The following is a 20,955-nucleotide window of genomic DNA, read 5'->3' as shown; positions in this document are numbered from 1 at the left end:
ATGGAAGGAGTATCAGACCACTGCAAATCTACCAAGACCTGGCCGTCCCTCTAAACTTTCAGCTCATACAAGGAGAAGACTGATCAGAGATGCAGCCAAGAGGCCCATGATCACTCTGGATGAACTGCAGAGATCTACAGCTGAGGTGGGAGACTCTGTCCATAGGAAAACAATCAGTCGTATATTGCACAAATCTGGCCTTTATGGAAGAGTGGCAAGAAGAAAGCCATTTCTTAAAGATATCCATGAAAAGTGTCGTTTAAAGTTTGCCACAAGCCACCTGGGAGACACACCAAACATGTGGAAGAAGGTGCTCTGGTCAGATGAAACCAAAATTGAACTTTTTGGCAACAATGCAAAACGTTATGTTTGGCGTAAAAGCAACACAGCTGAACACACCATCCCCACTGTCAAACATGGTGGTGGCAGCATCATGGTTTGGGCCTGCTTTTCTTCAGCAGGGACAGGGAAGATGGTTCAAATTGATGGGAAGATGGATGAAGCCAAATACAGGACCATTCTGGAAGAAAACCTGATGGAGTCTGCAAAAGACTTGAGACCGGGACTGAGATTTGTCTTCCAACAAGACAATGATCCAAAACATAAAGCAAAATCTACAATGGAATGGTTAAAAAATAAACATATCCAGGTGTTAGAATGGCCAAGTCAAAGTCCAGACCTGAATCCAATCGAGAATCTGTGGAAAGAACTGAAAACTGCTGTTCACAAATGCTCTCCATCCAACCTCACTGAGCTCGAGCTGTTTTGCAAGGAGGAATGGGAAAAAATGTCAGTCTCTCGATGTGCAAAACTGATAGAGACATACCCCAAGCGACTTACAGATGTAATCGCAGCAAAAGGTTGCGCTACAAAGTATTAACTTAAGGGGGCTGAATAATTTTGCACGCCCAAGTTTTCAGTTTTTGATTTGTTAAAATTTTTTGAAATATCCAATAAATGTCGTTCCACTTCATGATTGTGTCCCACTTGTTGTTGATTCTTCACAAAAAAATACAGTTTTATATCTTTACGTTTGAAGCCTGAAATGTGGCAAAAGGTCGCAAAGTTCAAGGGGGCCGAATACTTTCGCAAGGCACTGTATCAAGAGAACATCTCTGGTCATCCCTACTGTCTCTGACCTGGAGGACTCACTAAACAGAGAACATCCCTGGTCCCTACTACCTCTGATCTGGCGGACTCACTAAACAGAGAACATCCCTGGTCATCACTACTGTCTCTGACCTGGAGGACTCACTAAACAGAGAACATCCCTGGTCATCCCTACTGCCTCTGACCTGGAAGACTCACTAAACAGAGAATATCCCTGGTCATCCCTACTGCCTCTGATCTGGTGGACTCACTAAACAGAGAACATCCCTGGTCATCCCTACTGCCTCTGATCTGGTGGACTCACTAAACAGAGAACATCCCTGGTCATCCCTACTGTCTCTGATCTGGAGGACTCACTAAACAGAGAACATCTCTGGTCATCCCTACAGCCTCTGATCTGGAGAACTCACTAAACAGAGAACATCCCTGGTCATCCCTACTGCCTCTGATCTGGAGAACTCACCAAACAGAGAATATCCCTGGTCATCCCTACTGCCTCTGATCTGGTGGACTCACTAAACAGAGAACATCCCTGGTCATCCCTACTGCCTCTGATCTGGTGGACTCACTAAACAGAGAACATCCCTGGTCATCCCTACTGTCTCTGATCTGGAGGACTCACTAAACAGAGAACATCCCTGGTCATCCCTACTGTCTCTGATCTGGCGGACTCACTAAACAGAGAACATCCCTGGTCATCCCTACTGTCTCTGATCTGGAGGACTCACTAAACAGAGAACATCCCTGGTCATCCCTACTGTCTCTGATCTGGAGGACTCACTAAACAGAGAACATCCCTGGTCATCCCTACTGTCTCTGATCTGGAGGACTCACTAAACAGAGAACATCCCTGGTCATCTCTACTGCCTCTGATCTGGAGGACTCACTAAACAGAGAACATCCCTGGTCATCCCTACTACCTCTGATCTGGAGGACTCACTAAACAGAGAACATCCCTGGTCATCCCTACTGTCTCTGATCTGGAGGACTCACTAAACAGAGAACATCCCTGGTCATCCCTACTGTCTCTGATCTGGAGGACTCACTAAACAGAGAACATCCCTGGTCATCTCTACTGCCTCTGATCTGGAGGACTCACTAAACAGAGAACATCCCTGCTCATCCCTACAGCCTCTGATCTGGAGAACTCACTAAACAGAGAACATCCCTGGTCATCCCTACAGCCTCTGATCTGGAGGACTCACTAAACAGAGAACATCCCTGGTCATCCCTACAGCCTCTGATCTGGAGAACTCACTAAACAGAGAACATCCCTGGTCATCCCTACTGCCTCTGATCTGGAGAACTCACCAAACAGAGAACATCCCTGGTCATCCCTACTGTCTCTGATCTGGAGGACTCACTAAACAGAGAACATCCCTGGTCATCCCTACTGCCTCTGATCTGGAGGACTCACTAAACAGAGAACATCCCTGGTCATCCCTACAGCCTCTGATCTGGAGAACTCACTAAACAGAGAACATCCCTGGTCATCCCTACTGCCTCTGATCTGGAGAACTCACTAAACAGAGAACATCCCTGGTCATCCCTACTGTCTCTGATCTGGAGGACTCACTAAACAGAGAACATCCCTGGTCATCCCTACTGCCTCTGATCTGGAGGACTCACTAAACAGAGAACATCCCTGGTCATCCCTACAGCCTCTGATCTGGAGAACTCACTAAACAGAGAACATCCCTGGTCATCCCTACTGCCTCTGATCTGGAGGACTCACTAAACAGAGAACATCCCTGGTCATCCCTACAGCCTCTGATCTGGAGAACTCACTAAACAGAGAACATCCCTGGTCATCCCTACTGTCTCTGATCTGGCAGACTCACTAAACAGAGAACATCCCTGGTCATCCCTACTGCCTCTGATCTGGAGGACTCACTAAACAGAGAACATCCCTGGTCATCCCTACAGCCTCTGATCTGGAGAACTCACTAAACAGAGAACATCCCTGGTCATCCCTACTGCCTCTGATCTGGAGAACTCACTAAACAGAGAACATCCCTGGTCATCCCTACTGTCTCTGATCTGGAGGACTCACTAAACAGAGAACATCCCTGGTCATCCCTACTGCCTCTGATCTGGAGGACTCACTAAACAGAGAACATCCCTGGTCATCCCTACAGCCTCTGATCTGGAGAACTCACTAAACAGAGAACATCCCTGGTCATCCCTACTGCCTCTGATCTGGAGGACTCACTAAACAGAGAACATCCCTGGTCATCCCTACAGCCTCTGATCTGGAGAACTCACTAAACAGAGAACATCCCTGGTCATCCCTACTGTCTCTGATCTGGCAGACTCACTAAACAGAGAACATCCCTGGTCATCCCTACTGCCTCTGATCTGGAGGACTCACTAAACAGAGAACATCCCTGGTCATCCCTACTGCCTCTGATCTGGAGGACTCACTAAACAGAGAACATCCCTGGTCATCCCTACTGCCTCTGATCTGGAGGACTCACTAAACAGAGAACATCCCTGGTCATCCCTACTGCCTCTGATCTGGAGGACTCACTAAACAGAGAACATCCCTGGTCATCCCTACTGCCTCTGATCTGGAGGACTCACTAAACAGAGAACATCCCTGGTCATCCCTACTGCCTCTGATCTGGAGGACTCACTAAACAGAGAACATCCCTGGTCATCCCTACAGCCTCTGATCTGGAGGACTCACTAAACAGAGAACATCCCTGGTCATCCCTACTGTCTCTGATCTGGAGGACTCACTAAACAGAGAACATCCCTGGTCATCCCTACTGCCTCTGATCTGGAGGACTCACTAAACAGAGAACATCCCTGGTCATCCCTACTGCCTCTGTCTGATCTGGAGGACTCACTAAACAGAGAACATCCCTGGTCATCCCTACTGTCTCTGATCTGGAGGACTCACTAAACAGAGAACATCCCTGGTCATCCCTACTGTCTCTGATCTGGAGGACTCACTAAACAGAGAACATCCCTGGTCATCCCTACAGCCTCTGATCTGGAGGACTCACTAAACAGAGAACATCCCTGGTCATCCCTACTGTCTCTGATCTGGAGGACTCACTAAACAGAGAACATCCCTGGTCATCCCTACTGCCTCTGATCTGGAGGACTCACTAAACAGAGAACATCCCTGGTCATCCCTACTACCTCTGATCTGGAGGACTCACTAAACAGAGAACATCCCTGGTCATCCCTACAGCCTCTGATCTGGAGAACTCACTAAACAGAGAACATCCCTGGTCATCCCTACAGCCTCTGATCTGGAGAACTCACTAAACAGAGAACATCCCTGGTCATCCCTACAGCCTCTGATCTGGAGAACTCACTAAACAGAGAACATCCCTGGTCATCCCTACTGTCTCTGATCTGGAGAACTCACTAAACAGAGAACATCCCTGGTCATCCCTACAGCCTCTGATCTGGAGAACTCACTAAACACAAATGCTTTGTTTTTAAATTATATCTGAGTGTGCCCCTGACTGTCCATCAATAAAAATAAAACAAGAAAATGGTGCCGTCTGGTTTGCCTAAAATAAGGAATTTAAAATGGTTTATACTTTTACTTTTGATACTAAAGTACATTTTTAGCAATTCCATTTACTTTTAATACTTAAGTATATTTAAAACCAAATTCCTTCAGACTTTTGCTCAAGTAGTATTTTACCAGGTGACTTTCACTTTTACTTGAGTCATTTTCTATTAAGGTATCTTTACTTTTACTAGAGTCATTTTCTATTAAGGTATCTTTACTTTTACTAGAGTCATTTTCTATTAAGGTATCTTTACTTTTACTAGAGTCATTTTCTATTAAGGTATCTTTACTTTTACATGAGTCATTTTCTATTAAGGTATCTTTACTTTTCCCACCACTGAACGTTGACGATGTGTCCTTTCTTCTCCATCTTTTTCTCCATCTCTGTAATAAGCAGTAATATTTTGTCAGGTCACTAGATACCTTTGTCTCATGTAAAGGGTGTATGTTTATTCTGTGTTAGTAAATAAATATTTAAACCAATTTGTGTAGTACTGAATAATGAGCAAGGCTGTTTTTTTTCAGATGCAAGGAGGTTACGACTGTTCAGAATGATAATTTGATAAGAGGTAATGATTAATCGGATGACTGTTTATCAATGTAATAGATATAGACCTTTTATAGAGTTTAATTCAGGAGATGGGAAGCAGCGATAGGGAAGGCGTCCCCATGTGGGTCGCCTTCCCCACCAAACTCCCAGCAAACTGACCAAAACTAACAACTAAATCCCTATAATTCCATTACTAAACCCATTCAATAAAGGAAAAAGAACCCAGGAAAAAGGACCCAGGAATGTGAACCCAGGAAAAAGGACCCAGGAATGTGAACCCAGGAAAAAGGGCACAGGAATGTGAACCCAGGAAAAAGGCCCCAGGAATGTGAACCCAGGAAAAAGGACACAGGAATGTGAACCCAGGAAAAAGGACACAGGAATGTGAACCCAGGAAAAAGGCCCCAGGAATGTGAACCCAGGAAAAAGGACACAGGAATGTGAACCCAGGAAAAAGGACACAGGAATGTGAACCCAGGAAAAAGGGCACAGGAATGTGAACCCAGGAATGTGAACCCAAGAAAAATAACCCAGGAATGTGAACCCAGGAAAAAGAACCCAGGAATGTGAACCCAGGAAAAAGAACCCAGGAAAAAGAACCCAGGAATGTGAACCCAGGAATGTGAACCCAAAAAGCTAAATCCCTCTAACACCAAGCGGTGTTCACTCTGCCCTCAGAGAAAGGTCCAGACAGACCAGCAGTGTTCACTCTGCCCTCAGAGAAAGGTCCAGACAGACCAGTGGTGTTCACTCTGCCCTCAGAGAAAGGTCCAGACAGACCAGTGGTGTTCACTCTGCCCTCAGAGAAAGGTCCAGACAGACCAGCAGTGTTCACTCTGCCCTCAGAGAAAGGTCCAGACAGACCAGTGGTGTTCACTCTGCCCTCAGAGAAAGGTCCAGACAGACCAGCAGTGTTCACTCTGCCCTCAGAGAAAGGTCCAGACAGACCAGCGGTATTCACTCTGCCCTCAGAGAAAGGTCCAGACAGACCAGCAGTGTTCACTCTGCCCTCAGAGAAAGGTCCAGACAGACCAGTGGTGTTCACTCTGCCCTCAGAGAAAGGTCCAGACAGACCAGCGGCACTGTAGCTTATCCTTCTCTTTAGTCAGGGTGTTGTAGCTGGTCTGTAGCTGGTCTTTCTCTTTAGTCATGTTGTTGTAGCTGGTCTGTAGCTGGTCTTTCTCTTTAGTCATGTTGTTGTAGCTGGTCTGTAGCTGGTCTTTCTCTTTAGTCAGGTTGTTGTAGCTGGTCTGTAGCTGGTCTTTCTCTTCAGTCAGGGTGTTGTAGCTGGTCTGTAGCTGGTCTTTCTCTTTAGTCAGGTTGTTGTAGCTGGTCTGTAGCTGGTCTTTCTCTTCAGTCAGGGTGTTGTAGCTGGTCTGTAGCTGGTCTTTCTCTTTAGTCATGTTGTTGTAGCTGGTCTGTAGCTGGTCTTTCTCTTTAGTCAGGGTGTTGTAGCTGGTCTGTAGCTGGTCTCACTTCAGTCATATTGGTTTTATAAAGAGAAAAACACTTCAGTCTTCGATGCTTCTGTTATCTGGAAAAGACTGATACATATAAAAGGCTTGGTTGTTTAGCAACAAAAGCGAGACATGCACAACTATGGGGCAAAACAGACGGGGTTGGCTTAGATTGCTAACAACATGTAAACTATGTTTATTGAAAGGGAGTGGAATCTGTAGTGACTCCTCAAGCACTGAGATGCAGTGCCTTAGACCGTTGCGCCACTCGGGAGCCAATTAAAGCAGATGGTGATAAATATTAGCCTTTCTTGTAGCCCAAGCGTATCTCCTGCCTAGTAGATCGCGCTGTTGAGTTTGGGCGGCATGAGGGGGAAAATGTACTATTCAGCTTCGTATAAGAAATGACTGAGGTGTTTTTTGGTGTAACATTATAGTCATACTATGCTACAGTAGACCTGTATGCTATTACATTTGGTCCTGTAAAATACTAATAAATCGTTATGTGATATCGGGAGACATTGATTAACCAATAGTAAGTGATGAGTAAGACTCTGAGTTGTAGGTAACAGGTCTTGATGACTTGAGCGCTGTTCAAATCATGGTGCTGAAAGAACAACACCGTAACCAACTGGTCACACATGTGGTTCATATGCCCCCCCACCCGCACCCCTCTGTGGTTCATATGCCCCCCCATCCGCACCCCTCTGTGGTACATATGCCCCTCTGGTACATATGCCCCCCCCCACCCGCACCCCTCTGTGGTACATATGCCCCCCCATCCGCACCCCTCTGTGGTTCATATGCCCCTCCCACCCGCACCCCTCTGTGGTACATATGCCCCCCCCCTTTGTCTCTGTGTTGCTCTGCACTGTCTCTGTCTCTGTGTTGCTCTGTCCTGTCTCTGTCTCTGTGTTGCTCTGCCCTGTCTCTGTCTCTGTGTTGCCTCTGTCCCGTCTCTGTCTCTGTGTTGCCTCTGCCCTGTCTCTGTGTTGCTTTGTCCTGTCTCTGTCTCTGTGTTGCTCTGTCCTGTCTCTGTCTCTGTGTTGCTCTGTCCTGTCTCTGTCTCTGTGTTGCCTCTGCCCTGTCTCTGTCTCTGTGTTGCTCTGTCCTGTCTCTGTGTTGCTCTGTCCTGTCTCTGTCTCTGTGTTGCCTCTGTCCTGTCTCTGTCTCTGTGTTGCCTCTGCCCTGTCTCTGTGTTGCTCTGTCCTGTCTCTGTCTCTGTGTTGCTCTGTCCTGTCTCTGTCTCTGTGTTGCTCTGTCCTGTCTCTGTCTCTGTGTTGCTCTGTCCTGTCTCTGTCTCTGTGTTGCTCTGTCCTGTCTCTGTCTCTGTGTTGCTCTGTCCTGTCTCTGTCTCTGTGTTGCTCTGTCCTGTCTCTGTCTCTGTGTTGCCTCTGTCCTGTCTCTGTCTCTGTGTTGCCTCTGTCCTGTCTCTGTGTTGCCTCTGCCCTGTCCTGTCTCTGTGTTGCCTCTGCCCTGTCCTGTCTCTGTGTTGCCTCTGCCCTGTCCCTGTCTCTGTGTTGCTCTGTCCTGTCTCTGTCTCTGTGTTGCTCTGTCCTGTCTCTGTCTCTGTGTTGCCTCTGTCCTGTCTCTGTCTCTGTGTTGCCTCTGTCCTGTCTCTGTGTTGTCTCTGCCCTGTCCTGTCTCTGTGTTGCCTCTGCCCTGTCTCTGTCTCTGTGTTGCCTCTGCCCTGTCTCTGTCTCTGTGTTGCCTCTGCCCTGTCTCTGTGTTTCTCTGTCCTGTCTCTGTCTCTGTGTTGCCTCTGCGCTGTCTCTGTGTTGCCTCTGCCCTGTCTCTGTCTCTGTGTTGCCTCTGCCCTGTCTCTCTCTGTGTTGCCTCTGTCCTGTCTCTGTGTTGTCTCTGTCCTGTCTCTGTGTCTGTGTTGCCTCTGTCCTGTCTCTGTGTTCTCTGTATTGCCTGTGTGTCTGTCTTTCTCTGTGTCTGTCTCTAACTGTTGTATAGTTAAACAGGACTTCCTGAGTAACTAAATGCTGTATAGATAATTAACTTCCTTTGCAAATGGCACTTTTATAGCAATGCTACAGAGGTTTGTATAGCATTTTATAGCATTTTTATAGCAATGCTACAGAGGTTTGTATAGCATTTTATAGCATTTTTATAGCAATGCTACAGAGGTTTGTATAGCATTTTATAGCATTTTTATAGCAATGCTACAGAGGTTTGTATAGCATTTTATAGCATTTTTATAGCAATGCTACAGAGGTTTGTACAGCATTTTATAGCATTTTTATAGCAATGCTACAGAGGTTTGTGTGTGTGTGTCTGTGTGTGTATGTGTCTGTGTGCGTCTCAGTCATCAGATCTCAACCCAATTGAACATTTATGGGAGATTCTGGAGCAGCGTCTGAGACAGCGTTTTCCACCACCATCAACTAAACACCAAATGATGGAATTTCTCGTGGAAGAACAGTGTTGCATCCCTCCAATGGAGTTCCAGACACTTGTAGAATCTATGCCAAGGTGCACTGAAGCTGTTCTGGCTCTTGTTGTCTCTTCTTTCTCTTCCTCTGTCTTTTTCTCATTCTATCTTTCTGCCTCTCTCTCTCTGCTCTCTCTGTTCTCCCCCCTCTCTCTCTGCTCTCCCCTCTATCTCTCTGCTCTCTTTGCTCTCCCCCCTCTCTCTCTGCTCTCCCCCCTATGTCTCTCTGCTCTCTCTGCTCTCCCCCCATCTCTCTGCTCTCCCCCCATCTCTCTGCTCTCTCTGCTCTCCCCTCTATCTCTCTCTGCTCTCCCCCTCTCTCTGCTCTCCCCTCTCTCTCTCTGCTCTCTATGCTCTCCCCCTATCTCTCTCTGCGCTCCCCCCTCTCTCTCTCTGATCTCCCCCCTCTCTCTCTCTGCTCTCCCCCCTCTCTCTCTCTGCTCTCCCCCCTCTCTCTCTGCTCTCCCCCTCTCTCTGCTCTCCCCCTCTCTCTCTGCTCTTCCCCTCTCTCTCTGCTCTCCCCCTATCTCTCTCTGCTCTCCCCTCTATCTCTCTCTGCTCTCCCCTCTATCTCTCTCTGCTCTCCCCCCTCTCTCTGCTCTCACCCCTCTCTCTCTGCTCTCCCCCTCTCTCTCTGCTCTCCCCCTATCTCTCTCTGCTCTCTCTGGTCTCTCTGCTCTCCCCCCTCTCTCTCTGCTCTCCCCCTATCTCTCTCTGCTCTCTCTGCTCTCCCCTCTATCTCTCTCTGCTCTCTGCTCTCCCCCCTCTCTCTCTCTGCTCTCCCCTCTATCTCTCTCTGCTCTCCCCATCTCTCTCTCTGCTCTCCCCTCTATCTCTCTCTGCTCTCCCCCTCTCTCTCTGCTCTCCGCCTCTCTCTCTCTGCTCTCCCCCCTCTCTCTCTGCTCTCCCCTCTATCTCTCTTTGCGCTCCCCCTCTCTCTCTGCTCTCCCCCCTCTCTCTCTGCTCTCCCCCCTCTCTCTCTGCTCTCCCCCCTCTCTCTCTGCTCTCCCCCCCCTCTCTCTGCTCTCCCCCCTCTCTCTCTGCTCTCCCCCCTCTCTCTCTCTGCTCTCCCCTCTATCTCTCTTTGCTCTCCCCCTCTCTCTCTGCTCTCCCCCTCTCTCTCTGCTCTCCCCATATCTCTCTCTACTCTCCCCCCCTATCTCTGCTCTCCCCCTATCTCTCTCTGTCCTCCCCCCTCTCTCTCTGCTCTCCCCCCTCTCTCTCTGCTCTCCCCCCTCTCTCTGCTCTCCCCCTCTCTCTCTCTGCTCTCCCCTCTATCTCTCTCTGCTCTCCCCCCTCTCTCTCTGCTCTCCCCCCTCTCTCTCTGCTCTCCCCCTCTCTCTCTGCTCTCCCCCCTCTCTCTCTGCTCTCCCCCCTCTCTCTCTGCTCTCCCCCTATCTCTGCTCTCCCCCTCTCTCTCTCTGCTCTCCCCCTCTCTCTCTGCTCTCCCCCTATCTCTCTCTGCTTTCCCTACTTTCTCTTCCTTTCTATCCTCTTTTTTTACCCCCTTTTTCCCAAATTCATGGTATCCAATTGTTAGTAGCACCAATGTGTCAGCCGTACACCTGGCGACCGTGTCAGCGCGCACTGCGCCCGGCCCGCCACAGGAGTAGCTAGTGCGCGATGAGACAAGGATATCCCTACCGGCCAAACCCTCCCTAACCCGGACGACGCTAGGCCAATTGTACGTCGCCCCATGGACCTCCCGGTCGCGGCCGGCTGCGACAGAGCCTGGGCTCGAACCCAGAGTCTCTCTCTGACCTCTAACTCCCTTTCTCTCACCCCCCCTCTCTCCCACCCCACCTCCCCTCTCTCTCCCATAGTCTTCACCCTCACAACTTTAGAGGAGGGAAAATAACCACAATTCCACTGATATAATTATAGAAGGACATTGTTCCAATGATTCTACAGCACACACACATGCATGAACGCACGAGGACACACACACATGCATGAATGCACATGAATGAGTAATTGTGCATTCAATAGTATGATTTACAATACAATTGTGTGGATGTACACAAGGATGGGTGTTCACGAGTAATAGCACAGTTCTTAATGAAAGGCCCGTGGTGGTGGATAGGCATTCACTGCAGGCGGCAGGGGTTGGTTCTCATTAGCAGGACGCCGATATACTGGTTAAAAAGTGGACGTTGTACTCTTTACAGCTATAGTAGTCAAGGGCACGGCCAGAGAGGAGAGAAAGTCTAAAAAGAAAGACATAATTACGGATGTGGTGGAGCGGTTTCTGGGATGGGAGGACTTCTCAGTAAAGGAGTTACACGAAAGGCTGTCACAAGCAGACCCCGCCCAAAGATAACGTGAATAAGGGGGCAGTTGAAATCGGAAAGGGGAGTACATGTTGGCGGGTTCTTTGCAGCGGGAATTATATTGAATTCTAATCACGTCATAGCACAATAAACATAGAGTTCAAATGCCGAGACTCCGAGATCATTGAGTTTTAAAATCTGAAGCCGATCTCTGCTGCGCTGTATCAGCACAACGGACAGCGGCCTACAGCAGGGCCGTTTTGGTAATGAATAGGCAATTAACCCTATTACAAACTGCCTATGTGAATGCAGTCGTACACACACAGCTGTCTTACGAGAATAACGCAAGCTGAAAGTAGTAGCCTAGTTATTCATGGATGCAAACACAAATACTGAAAGCATTCGGGCAAAAAACACAAACTGGGAATGTGAACATAACAAACCAGCGGAACCAAGTAGTAGGCCCAGTAAATAAAAAATCAGGACGATAAGGGCATGACACAATCTAGGCTAGTTACATGAACAGTAAACAAACGGAGTAATGAAAAGGCTATTGGAGATCCAAATAACCAAAACACAGCCTACTACAGAGAGATGCAGCCAAACATGCACAGCTGGCTTGCCAAATAAACAGACCTATCTATACAGGCCCGCTTCAAACATTAAAAACCATGCCGCTCACTCATGAGTTCAGCAACATGTTTGCGATGTGGCACAATGCACTTCTGTGTATCAAATTCGACCAGGTAATCATTTAAGCAATGCCAGCACGTCTCCAATACGTATACGTTTCAATTTACGGCAACGAAAACCATTAGGCTACCAAGAAAACCATAATAGAATCTATTTATATGATGAACTGATATGTAGCTATACCCAAGGGCGTCATTTGGGTTATTTCATTGGAATTATATTGAATTCTGCTTATATCACGTTATACCACAATAAACATAAACGTTTATGTGACAAACGCCTTTGACGCAGAAGTGTCAGGTTTTAATGGCCCGAAATCTCTCTGAGCTCTCTCAGCACCATGGACAGCAACTTACACACTACAGACAAGATGTTGATAAAAACCCAACCAGTTTACGTTTTCAAAAGAGTTGCAGCTTCCTTGATGCTCTGTGGAACTCCCTGCGTAATCGACAATATTCCACCCGCCTCAAATGCCGGTTTAATTAGTTGAGCTTTCCTCGGGTGTAGCGTGCTTCTTCTGTGCTGAACACGTTTGTCGAAGTGGAAATGTAGTTCTCTCACGTAGTTGTGGATGCCCCAAAAGTCAGTCCCATGTGTCAGTGCAGTAAGCACGGTCCGCATGGCGGACAGACGCCCAGAGGATCATTGCAGGATATCAAGTGGGATCCATTTGTCCTCATTGGGAGTAGAGCGTGCGATTTTAGTCTGTAAAAACTGGCGAGCAACGCTAAACTCAGCTTCCACCAAATCTGTTTTGCTTAGATCCAGCAGTAGTTGTATCTAGAAAGTCTTGACTCTCTGGGTCAAGGGAAAACAGAGGCTCAACCAGTTTGCTGTTGTGTTCGCTGAATCGTTCTGACATTGAACAAATTACAGCATCCAACGTGCTGAAAAACAATCATACCTAACCACCCAGTGGCTTTCCATAGGCCCCCTACCAAGGCCGGCGCCAGAACAGATCAGTTGTACGGACCTTTGATTTCCATAGGCAGGTAAGCTTTTCGACGAGACTTCCTATGTGTGCACGTGCTTGTACGTTTAACTTTTTTTATTGGGTTTATAGTAAAGACAATAGGCAGCTCGTGAGTTTCAAGTTTGAGGAAGCATACAATTTATCCTACCATTTCTACCGAGCTGCGTGCCAGTTATGATTATTTGCATATTGGCATTTTTGTGGAGCAGTTTCATTTCAATATGAACAAATCTCAAAATCATTGTCACGTGGTTATTGAAAATCTGAAGTAAAATGATGAAAATCTAAAAGTTACAATTCAACTACGGCAAGTGCACCCGCCTCTGCCATATGGACGTATTAACATACTGTGATCCATTGGCGGTTAAAGAATTGAGAGCCTAGAACTCAGAGATAGCCTGTAGGCCAATATAGCAGGAGGCATTTAACTTCTATAGTCAACTAAGTAAAATACATAGACCTAAATCCGACAAAATAAAAACAGTAGAAAATATCCTGATGAAAATCCGGGTCTTTCAATCCTGTGGCGATTATAGCATGTAAATCTTGGTGGGGCAAACTCAACAACAACAAAACAATCGATTAATGCCAGCAAAGCCACTACATAACACAACACTAAACAATACTTGAATAGCACTATAACGGTGACATACGGTGCCCACAAACGACAGAAAGCTGCCCAAACGGCAGAGCTTTCTTTTCAGCACCATGGAGTTCATCCTTCTCACCTCTACACCTGGCGAACAGCGGAAACTATGGCATAAGGGGACGATGAGCAGATAAGATGCAATTTATCATTTTGATTAAGAATTTCGATTGTTCAGCACTTTTGAAATGTACAGCGACAGAATTCAGGACATGGGCCGTCCTTACAGTATTCTCCCTGTACACCAAGTCAGAACTGTAGGATAAATAAAGGAGGCATATAAGCGGACAATGAAAGCTCTTACAATATTTGATGATGACATTTCTTTGAAACAGGCTACAGGCTACATGTGCACCACCAAGTCAGAAAAGTAGGCTAAGTTATGAAGGGGAAAGGGACAAATTATTAGGGTGAGGCACATGGGCTACTAACAGCTTCCTAAACAACATACACTTAGTATTACTTTCTTAGCTTTCTTAGCTACAGTATAAATATCTCCCTGGCATATTACATAATGTAATACATTTTTTAAATACATTTTTGGACTCATCTTGTTGTGCTGTTGTTCTCAAGTGAACAGGAAGGAGGCATGGCGGTCCTTCTTGTGGGAAAATGTTGTCATCAAACTTTGTCATCAAAGCCTGTAAGGCAACTGGGAACTCGGGGAAAAAACACAGAAAAAACACGGTCGAATCATGACGTCAATGATCTTCAGGTCGGAGCTCTATGACCATTCGAAACTTTTTCCCAAGTGAGAGATTGATTTTTTTTTTGAGTTCCCAGTTGTCTTGAACTCATTGAAGTCTGAGATTTCCCAATTCCGAGTTTCCAGTTGTTTTGAACATGGCAGAAGTCATGCTGGATTGACAGCATGGACAGTGTATTCAACCTTTTCTGGCCCATGGAGTTGCATGTGAATGTTTATCCTTTTAAGCTGGGAAAAGAGACCCTTAAACCCAGACTTGGACCACATACGTTATCCACTGAATAGCAGGCTAGTGATTGTTTTGCAATGCTTGCAGTTAGCCACTGATTCCTTCCAAATACCTCAATGTTGAATTTGAGATTTCCAACTTGTTGTGTAATGTTTATGGCCAATGAGCACCAATACGTTTTATCTCTAATTTCTCTTCATATGACAAGGATTTAAAATGGTTTTCCAGTAGATTGTTGACGTGATTCATGATGACAACTGCTTGTCTAGCTTGCTAGGTAAGATTTTAAAAGAAGGATGCTGACATCAGTCCAATCAAAGCTACTGTAGATATAACATGATTTGACGTCATTTTACCTGTGGCCAATGACCTTGAGCCTTCTTGAATGGGCACTTCTAATGGAACTCTCCGGAAGCACCCAAGGGGCTTGAATTTTCGAGCTCTACCCTGTAGATTTTGCAGGGATGTAGTGTCCCCATGAGTGACAGAACTCTGAGCCAATCACAGTGCAACTAGAGAACATGACCAACCCCTATGCCCTGTATTTTCTGGCTGGCTTGCCTCACCACCACAGATAGCACTTAGCTGAAACACCTGCATGTTGGAGCTGCTTTGAAAACAATAAAGAGATCATGCGCCTTTATTAACTCAATGAGGTTTTTTTTTTCTCCCCAAAAATCAAACAAAATGAAATGTTATTTGTCACATGCGCCGAATACAACAGGTATAGTTATAGTGAAATGCTTCCTTACAAGCCCTTAACCAACAATGCAGTCAAAGAAATAGAGTTAAGAAAATATTTACTAAATCAACTAAAGTAAAAAAATGTAATAAAATGTAACACAATGAAATAACAATAGCGAGGCCATATCCCGGGGATACCGGTACCGAGGCAGTGTGCGGAGGTACAGGTCAGTTGAGGTAATATGTAGGTGGGGGTGAAGTGACTATGCATAGATAATAAACAGCGAGTAGCAGCAGTGTATAAACCAAGGAGGGGGGGGGGGGGGGTCAATTTAAATAGTCCGGGTAGTCTTATGGCTTGGGGATAGAAGCTGTTAAGGAGCCTTTTGGTCCTAGACTTGGCACTTCGGTACCGATTGCCGTGCGGTAGCAGACAGAACAGTTTAACTTGGGTGGCTGGAGTCTTTGACAATTTCTTTGGCCTTCCTCTGCCTCCGTCTATTATATAGGTCCTGGATGGCAGGGAGCTTGGCCCCAGTGATGTACTGGGTCGTACGCACTACCCTCTAGTGCTTTACGGTCAGATGCTGAGTAGTTGCCATACCAGGCGGTGATGCAACCGATGGTGCAGCTGTATAACTTTTTGAGGATCTGGGGACCCATGCCAAATCTTTTCAGCCTCCTGAGGGGGAAAAGGTGTTGTCGTGCTCCTCTTCACGACTGTCTTTGTGTGCTTGGACCATGATAGTTTGTTGGTAATGTGGAAACCAAGGAACTTGAAGCTCTCAACCTGCTCCAATACAGCCCTGTCGATGTGAATAGGGGCGTGTTGTTTGCAAACTGATATGTATTAATGCCAAAGTAACAATAGGGCAGGCAAAAACCTGCCCTGTTCTGTACAGATTTTGGCGATAATGAGCCCTCTCGCTTCGCCTCTTCCTCTCTGCTGAAACAAAATCACCGGAGAAAGCATCCGAGTGAGCGAAACAGCGCCCCTCTGTCTCTGTGTGCTTGTGTGCTTGTAGACCATGTATCTGATGCGGTCTGTCCAGAAATAATATGACATGCAGCATCAGATACATGGTCTACAGATTCTGAGACAGAGGGGCGCTGTTTCGCTCACTCGGATGCTTTAACTGTGATCGATGTGTCTTTCTGTCGACAGAGGGGCGCTGTTTCGCTCACTCGGATGCTTTAACTGCGATCGATGTGTCTTTCTGTCGACAGAGGGGCGCTGTTTCTCGGTCAAATAAATGATCAATATTTCAATATTTTATTTGGACGGGCAAGGAGGTACGTTTTATTTGGAGGCCAGCCCTGCACCCTTCCCACACCGCAGCCCTGCACCCTTCCCACACCGCAGCCCTGCACCCTTCCCACACCGCAGCCCTGTCCATTGTACTGACAGTGCAGATTCAGATTTTTTTTTACGCCAACCTGTCCCAAAATATATTTTTATTTTTTGCTATTTTATATTGGAACATAAAACGAAAACTGAGGGGGCTAAAGTTTGAACTGAGGGGGCTAAAGTTTGAATTGAGGGGGCTAAAGTTTGAACTGAGGGGGCTAAAGTTTGAACTCAGGGGGCTAAAGTTTGAACTGAGGGGGCTAAAGTTTGAACTGAGGGGGCTAAAGTTTGAACTGAGGGGGCTAAAGTTTGAACTGAGGGGGCTAAAGTTTGAACTGAGGGGGCTAAAGTTTGAACTGAGGGGGCTAAAGTTTAAACTGAGGGGGCTAAAGTTTAAATTGAGGGGGATAAAGTTTGAACTGAGGGGGCTAAAGTTTGAACTGAGGGGGCTAAAGTTTGAACTGAGGGGGCTAAAGTTTGAACTGAGGGGGCTAAAGTTTGAACTGAGCCCCTTTTAGCCCCCTCATGAGCCAAAATACCCTCTCAGGCCCCAGAGCTCCAGAGCCCTAGTGGGGAGATATGGATCTTTTGAAGGACGGAAGAAGTGGGAGTCTGTTTTGATTTGTTTTGTCAACTATTTTAGTTGCGAGGAGTAAGTTACGTTTTCCCCATCACGTATGGTTTTCTGTTTGACTTTGAATCCAGTAGTGGGCGGCTTTGCCGGCAATACAACTTTTTGGATGTAGTGCGACCTAAAACACCACGGAAGAAGAAGAAGTAGTCCTGAGAGATGGGAGATGGATTAGCTGGTGGGCTAGACAGCGGGAGACAGTGGCGTGCGGACCGGACCGTTAAAGAGCAGCTGTGAATAGTTTACTGCTGTTCTTAAATAGCCTATACTTCAAAACGCTCTATAGGGAGAGGGGTGCGGGTGGGACACAGGGTGGAAAGTCAAAAATATAGTCTAGTCAAGCATTATGATTACCATTAGGATTTTTAAAATGCGATATGGGTAGATTTTTTTGTGCTCCTTGATTGTAGACTAAATATTCCCCACAACTAAGTTTAAGAAAATCTCCCTCTCTCTCTCTCTCTCTTTCTCTCTCTCTTTCTGACCCCCCTCACCATCCCCCTTCTCTCGATCTTCCAACAAAAACATAGACCTTCCTCCCCCCGTCCTCGATAACAGCGACGACAGCTCACTCCCTCTGACACAGATCTCTACATATTCCAACCCAGTTCTAGGCACAGCGTATTTTGTTGTCAGTACATATTGAGGCTCTCTCTGGTGTTGGGTTCATTAATGCACTCTGTGACATTTACAGATGTAGGATCTTAATTTGATCACTCCTTTCTTACTGAGAACTTAACTGCACCACAGGAAATGCAGATGAGCTTCGTGATTTTCATAAATTATTTGAAAACCCCTCACTAACACGGTCCTATTAACAGTATTACACTATCCATGTAGCCTATTTTTGGACAGCTACTAGCCTAACTGCCAATCAAGCACCATTATGGACTAAATGTTCAGCTCCTGTTTCTGCAGGATTATTTGTCTGTAACAATATAGGTCAAATTAAGATCCTACATATGTAGCGCCCCTCTTCCTGAGTAGATCTATTGAGGCAAACCTCAAGTAAGCTACCTGAGGGTTCTTGACTATGCCTATTCATGAGGGTACATGAGTGGTGTTATAATCAAAGTTGTCAGTCTGAAGTTAGGATATCATGTACTGATTGGACTAGATGTTTTCAGCCAAATAGAAAGATTTGACACAAATGACATGATCGCTAGAGCTTTACATCCAACACTGTTCTACCTGCCTATACCAAACACTGTTCTACCTGCCTATACCAAACACTGTTCTATCTGCCTATACCAAACACTGTTCTACCTGCCTATACCAAACACTGTTCTACCTGCCTATACCAAACACTGTTCTACCTGCCTATACCAAACACTGTTCTACCTGCCTATACCAAACACTGTTCTACCTGCCTATACCAAACACTGTTCTACCTGCCTATACCAAACACTGTTCTATCTGCCTATACCAAACACTGTTCTACCTGCCTATACCAAACACTGTTCTACTTGCCTATACCAAACACTGTTCTACCTGCCTATACCAAACACTGTTCTACCTGCCTATACCAAACACTGTTCTACCTGCCTATACCAAACACTGTTCTACCTGCCTATACCAAACACTGTTCTACTTGCCTATACCAAACACTGTTCTACCTGCCTATACCAAACACTGTTCTACCTGCCTATACCAAACACTGTTCTACCTGCCTATACCAAACACTGTTCTACCTGCCTATACCAAACACTGTTCTACCTGCCTATACCAAACACTGTTCTACCTGCCTATACCAAACACTGTTCTACTTGCCTATACCAAACACTGTTCTACCTGCCTATACCAAACACTGTTCTACCTGCCTATACCAAACACTGTTCTACCTGCCTATACCAAACACTGTTCTACCTGCCTATACCAAACACTGTTCTACCTGCCTATACCAAACACTGTTCTACTTGCCTATACCAAACACTGTTCTACCTGCCTATACCAAACACTGTTCTACCTGCCTATACCAAACACTGTTCTACTTGCCTATACCAAACACTGTTCTACCTGCCTATACCAAACACTGTTCTACTTGCCTATACCAAACACTGTTCTACTTGCCTATACCAAACACTGTTCTATCTGCCTATACCAAACACTGTTCTACCTGCCTATACCAAACAGCCTCACAGACTGCTTTTAACACTTCAATTAAATAAATACTTAATGGAGAAATTTCAACTGTTAATATGTCAGAAGCGTAATCCTCTTCAGTAGTGTATCAATCAATCAAGTGTCATTATGTTAATATTGTTGACAGAGAAACATAAATGGGCTATTCAGTCGTGAGAGACAGCTACCTATGAAGACTCATTTCAGTTGAATAGGATTAAAGCTGACTGCTGCTGCTGCTGCTACTGCTTGTTGCCATGGACTACTTGTTCACATCCAGTTGCCATGGAAATAATTCTACTCTAGTGCCGCTAGATGGCGACGTCCTCAAACTGTTTCGGGGAGAATGGAACTTTGAAATAGAATGGAACTCTGAAATAGAATGGAACTTTGAAATAGAATGGAACTTTGATATAGAATGGAACTTTGGAACATTGAAAGAGGAAGAGGAAAGAACATTTGACATTTTTTTGATACATTTTTCTATTGGATGAATATAAATGACAATAATGTATACTGAACAAAAATATAAACGTAACATGCAACAATTTCAACGATTTTACTGAGTTACAGTTCATATAAAGAAATCAGTCAATTGAAATAAATAAATTAGGCCCTAATCTATGTATTTCACATGACCCACTTCGAGCCAGGCCCAGCCAATCAGAATGAGTTTCTCCCCACAAACGGGCTTCATTACAGACAAAAATACTCCTCAGTTTCATCAGCTGTCCGGGTGGCTGATCTCAGACAATTCTGCAGGTGAAGAAGCCGGATGTGGAGGTCCTGGGCTGGCGTGGTTACACATGGTCTGCGTTTGCGAGGCCGGGATGGATGTGCTGCCAAATTCTCTAAAATGTAGTTGGAGACGGCTTATGGTAGAGAAATTAACATTTAAATTAACATCTGGCAACAGCTCTGGTGGACATTCTTGCATGCCAATTGCACATTCTCTCAGAATCTGCAAATTCTTTGGCATTGTGTTGTGTGACAAAACTGCATATTTTAGTGGCCTTTTATTAATCCCAGCACAAGGTGCACCTGTGTTATGATCATGCTCTTTAATCCCCTTCTTGTTATGCCACACCTGTCAGTCAGGTGGATAGATTATCTTTTGGCAAATGAGAAATGCTCACTAACAGGAATGTAACAAATGTGTGCACATGGAACATTTCTGGGATCTTTTATTTCCGCTCATGAAACAACATTTCACGTGTATATTTTTGTTCAGTATATTTATTATTTAGGTGAATTTTGAAATACACGTTTGTAATTACCAGTACCTTATTTTATGACTATAAATACAAATATTCTATGTTTTTTGGAGAGTTCAGCAGACACTCTTATCCAGAGCAACTGAGTGAATATATTTTCATATATATATATTTGTATTGTCTCCCTTGAGAATCAAACCCACAACCCTGGTGTTGCAAACACCGTGTTCTACCAGCTGGGCCACACGGGACTGGAAACAATGAACCACGTGTGTTGTTTTGAAATGAAAATGAATATCATCATTAATTCATGTGTATGAGGACGAACGTGTGAGTGTGAGTGTG

This window comes from Oncorhynchus mykiss, chromosome 9 (assembly GCF_057628025.1).
Source record: "Oncorhynchus mykiss isolate SJ-2025 chromosome 9, ASM5762802v1, whole genome shotgun sequence".
Classification (NCBI taxonomy): Eukaryota; Metazoa; Chordata; class Actinopteri; order Salmoniformes; family Salmonidae; genus Oncorhynchus; species Oncorhynchus mykiss.
The sequence above is the reverse complement of the archived record's forward strand: the minus strand, read 5'-3'. Positions refer to the sequence as shown.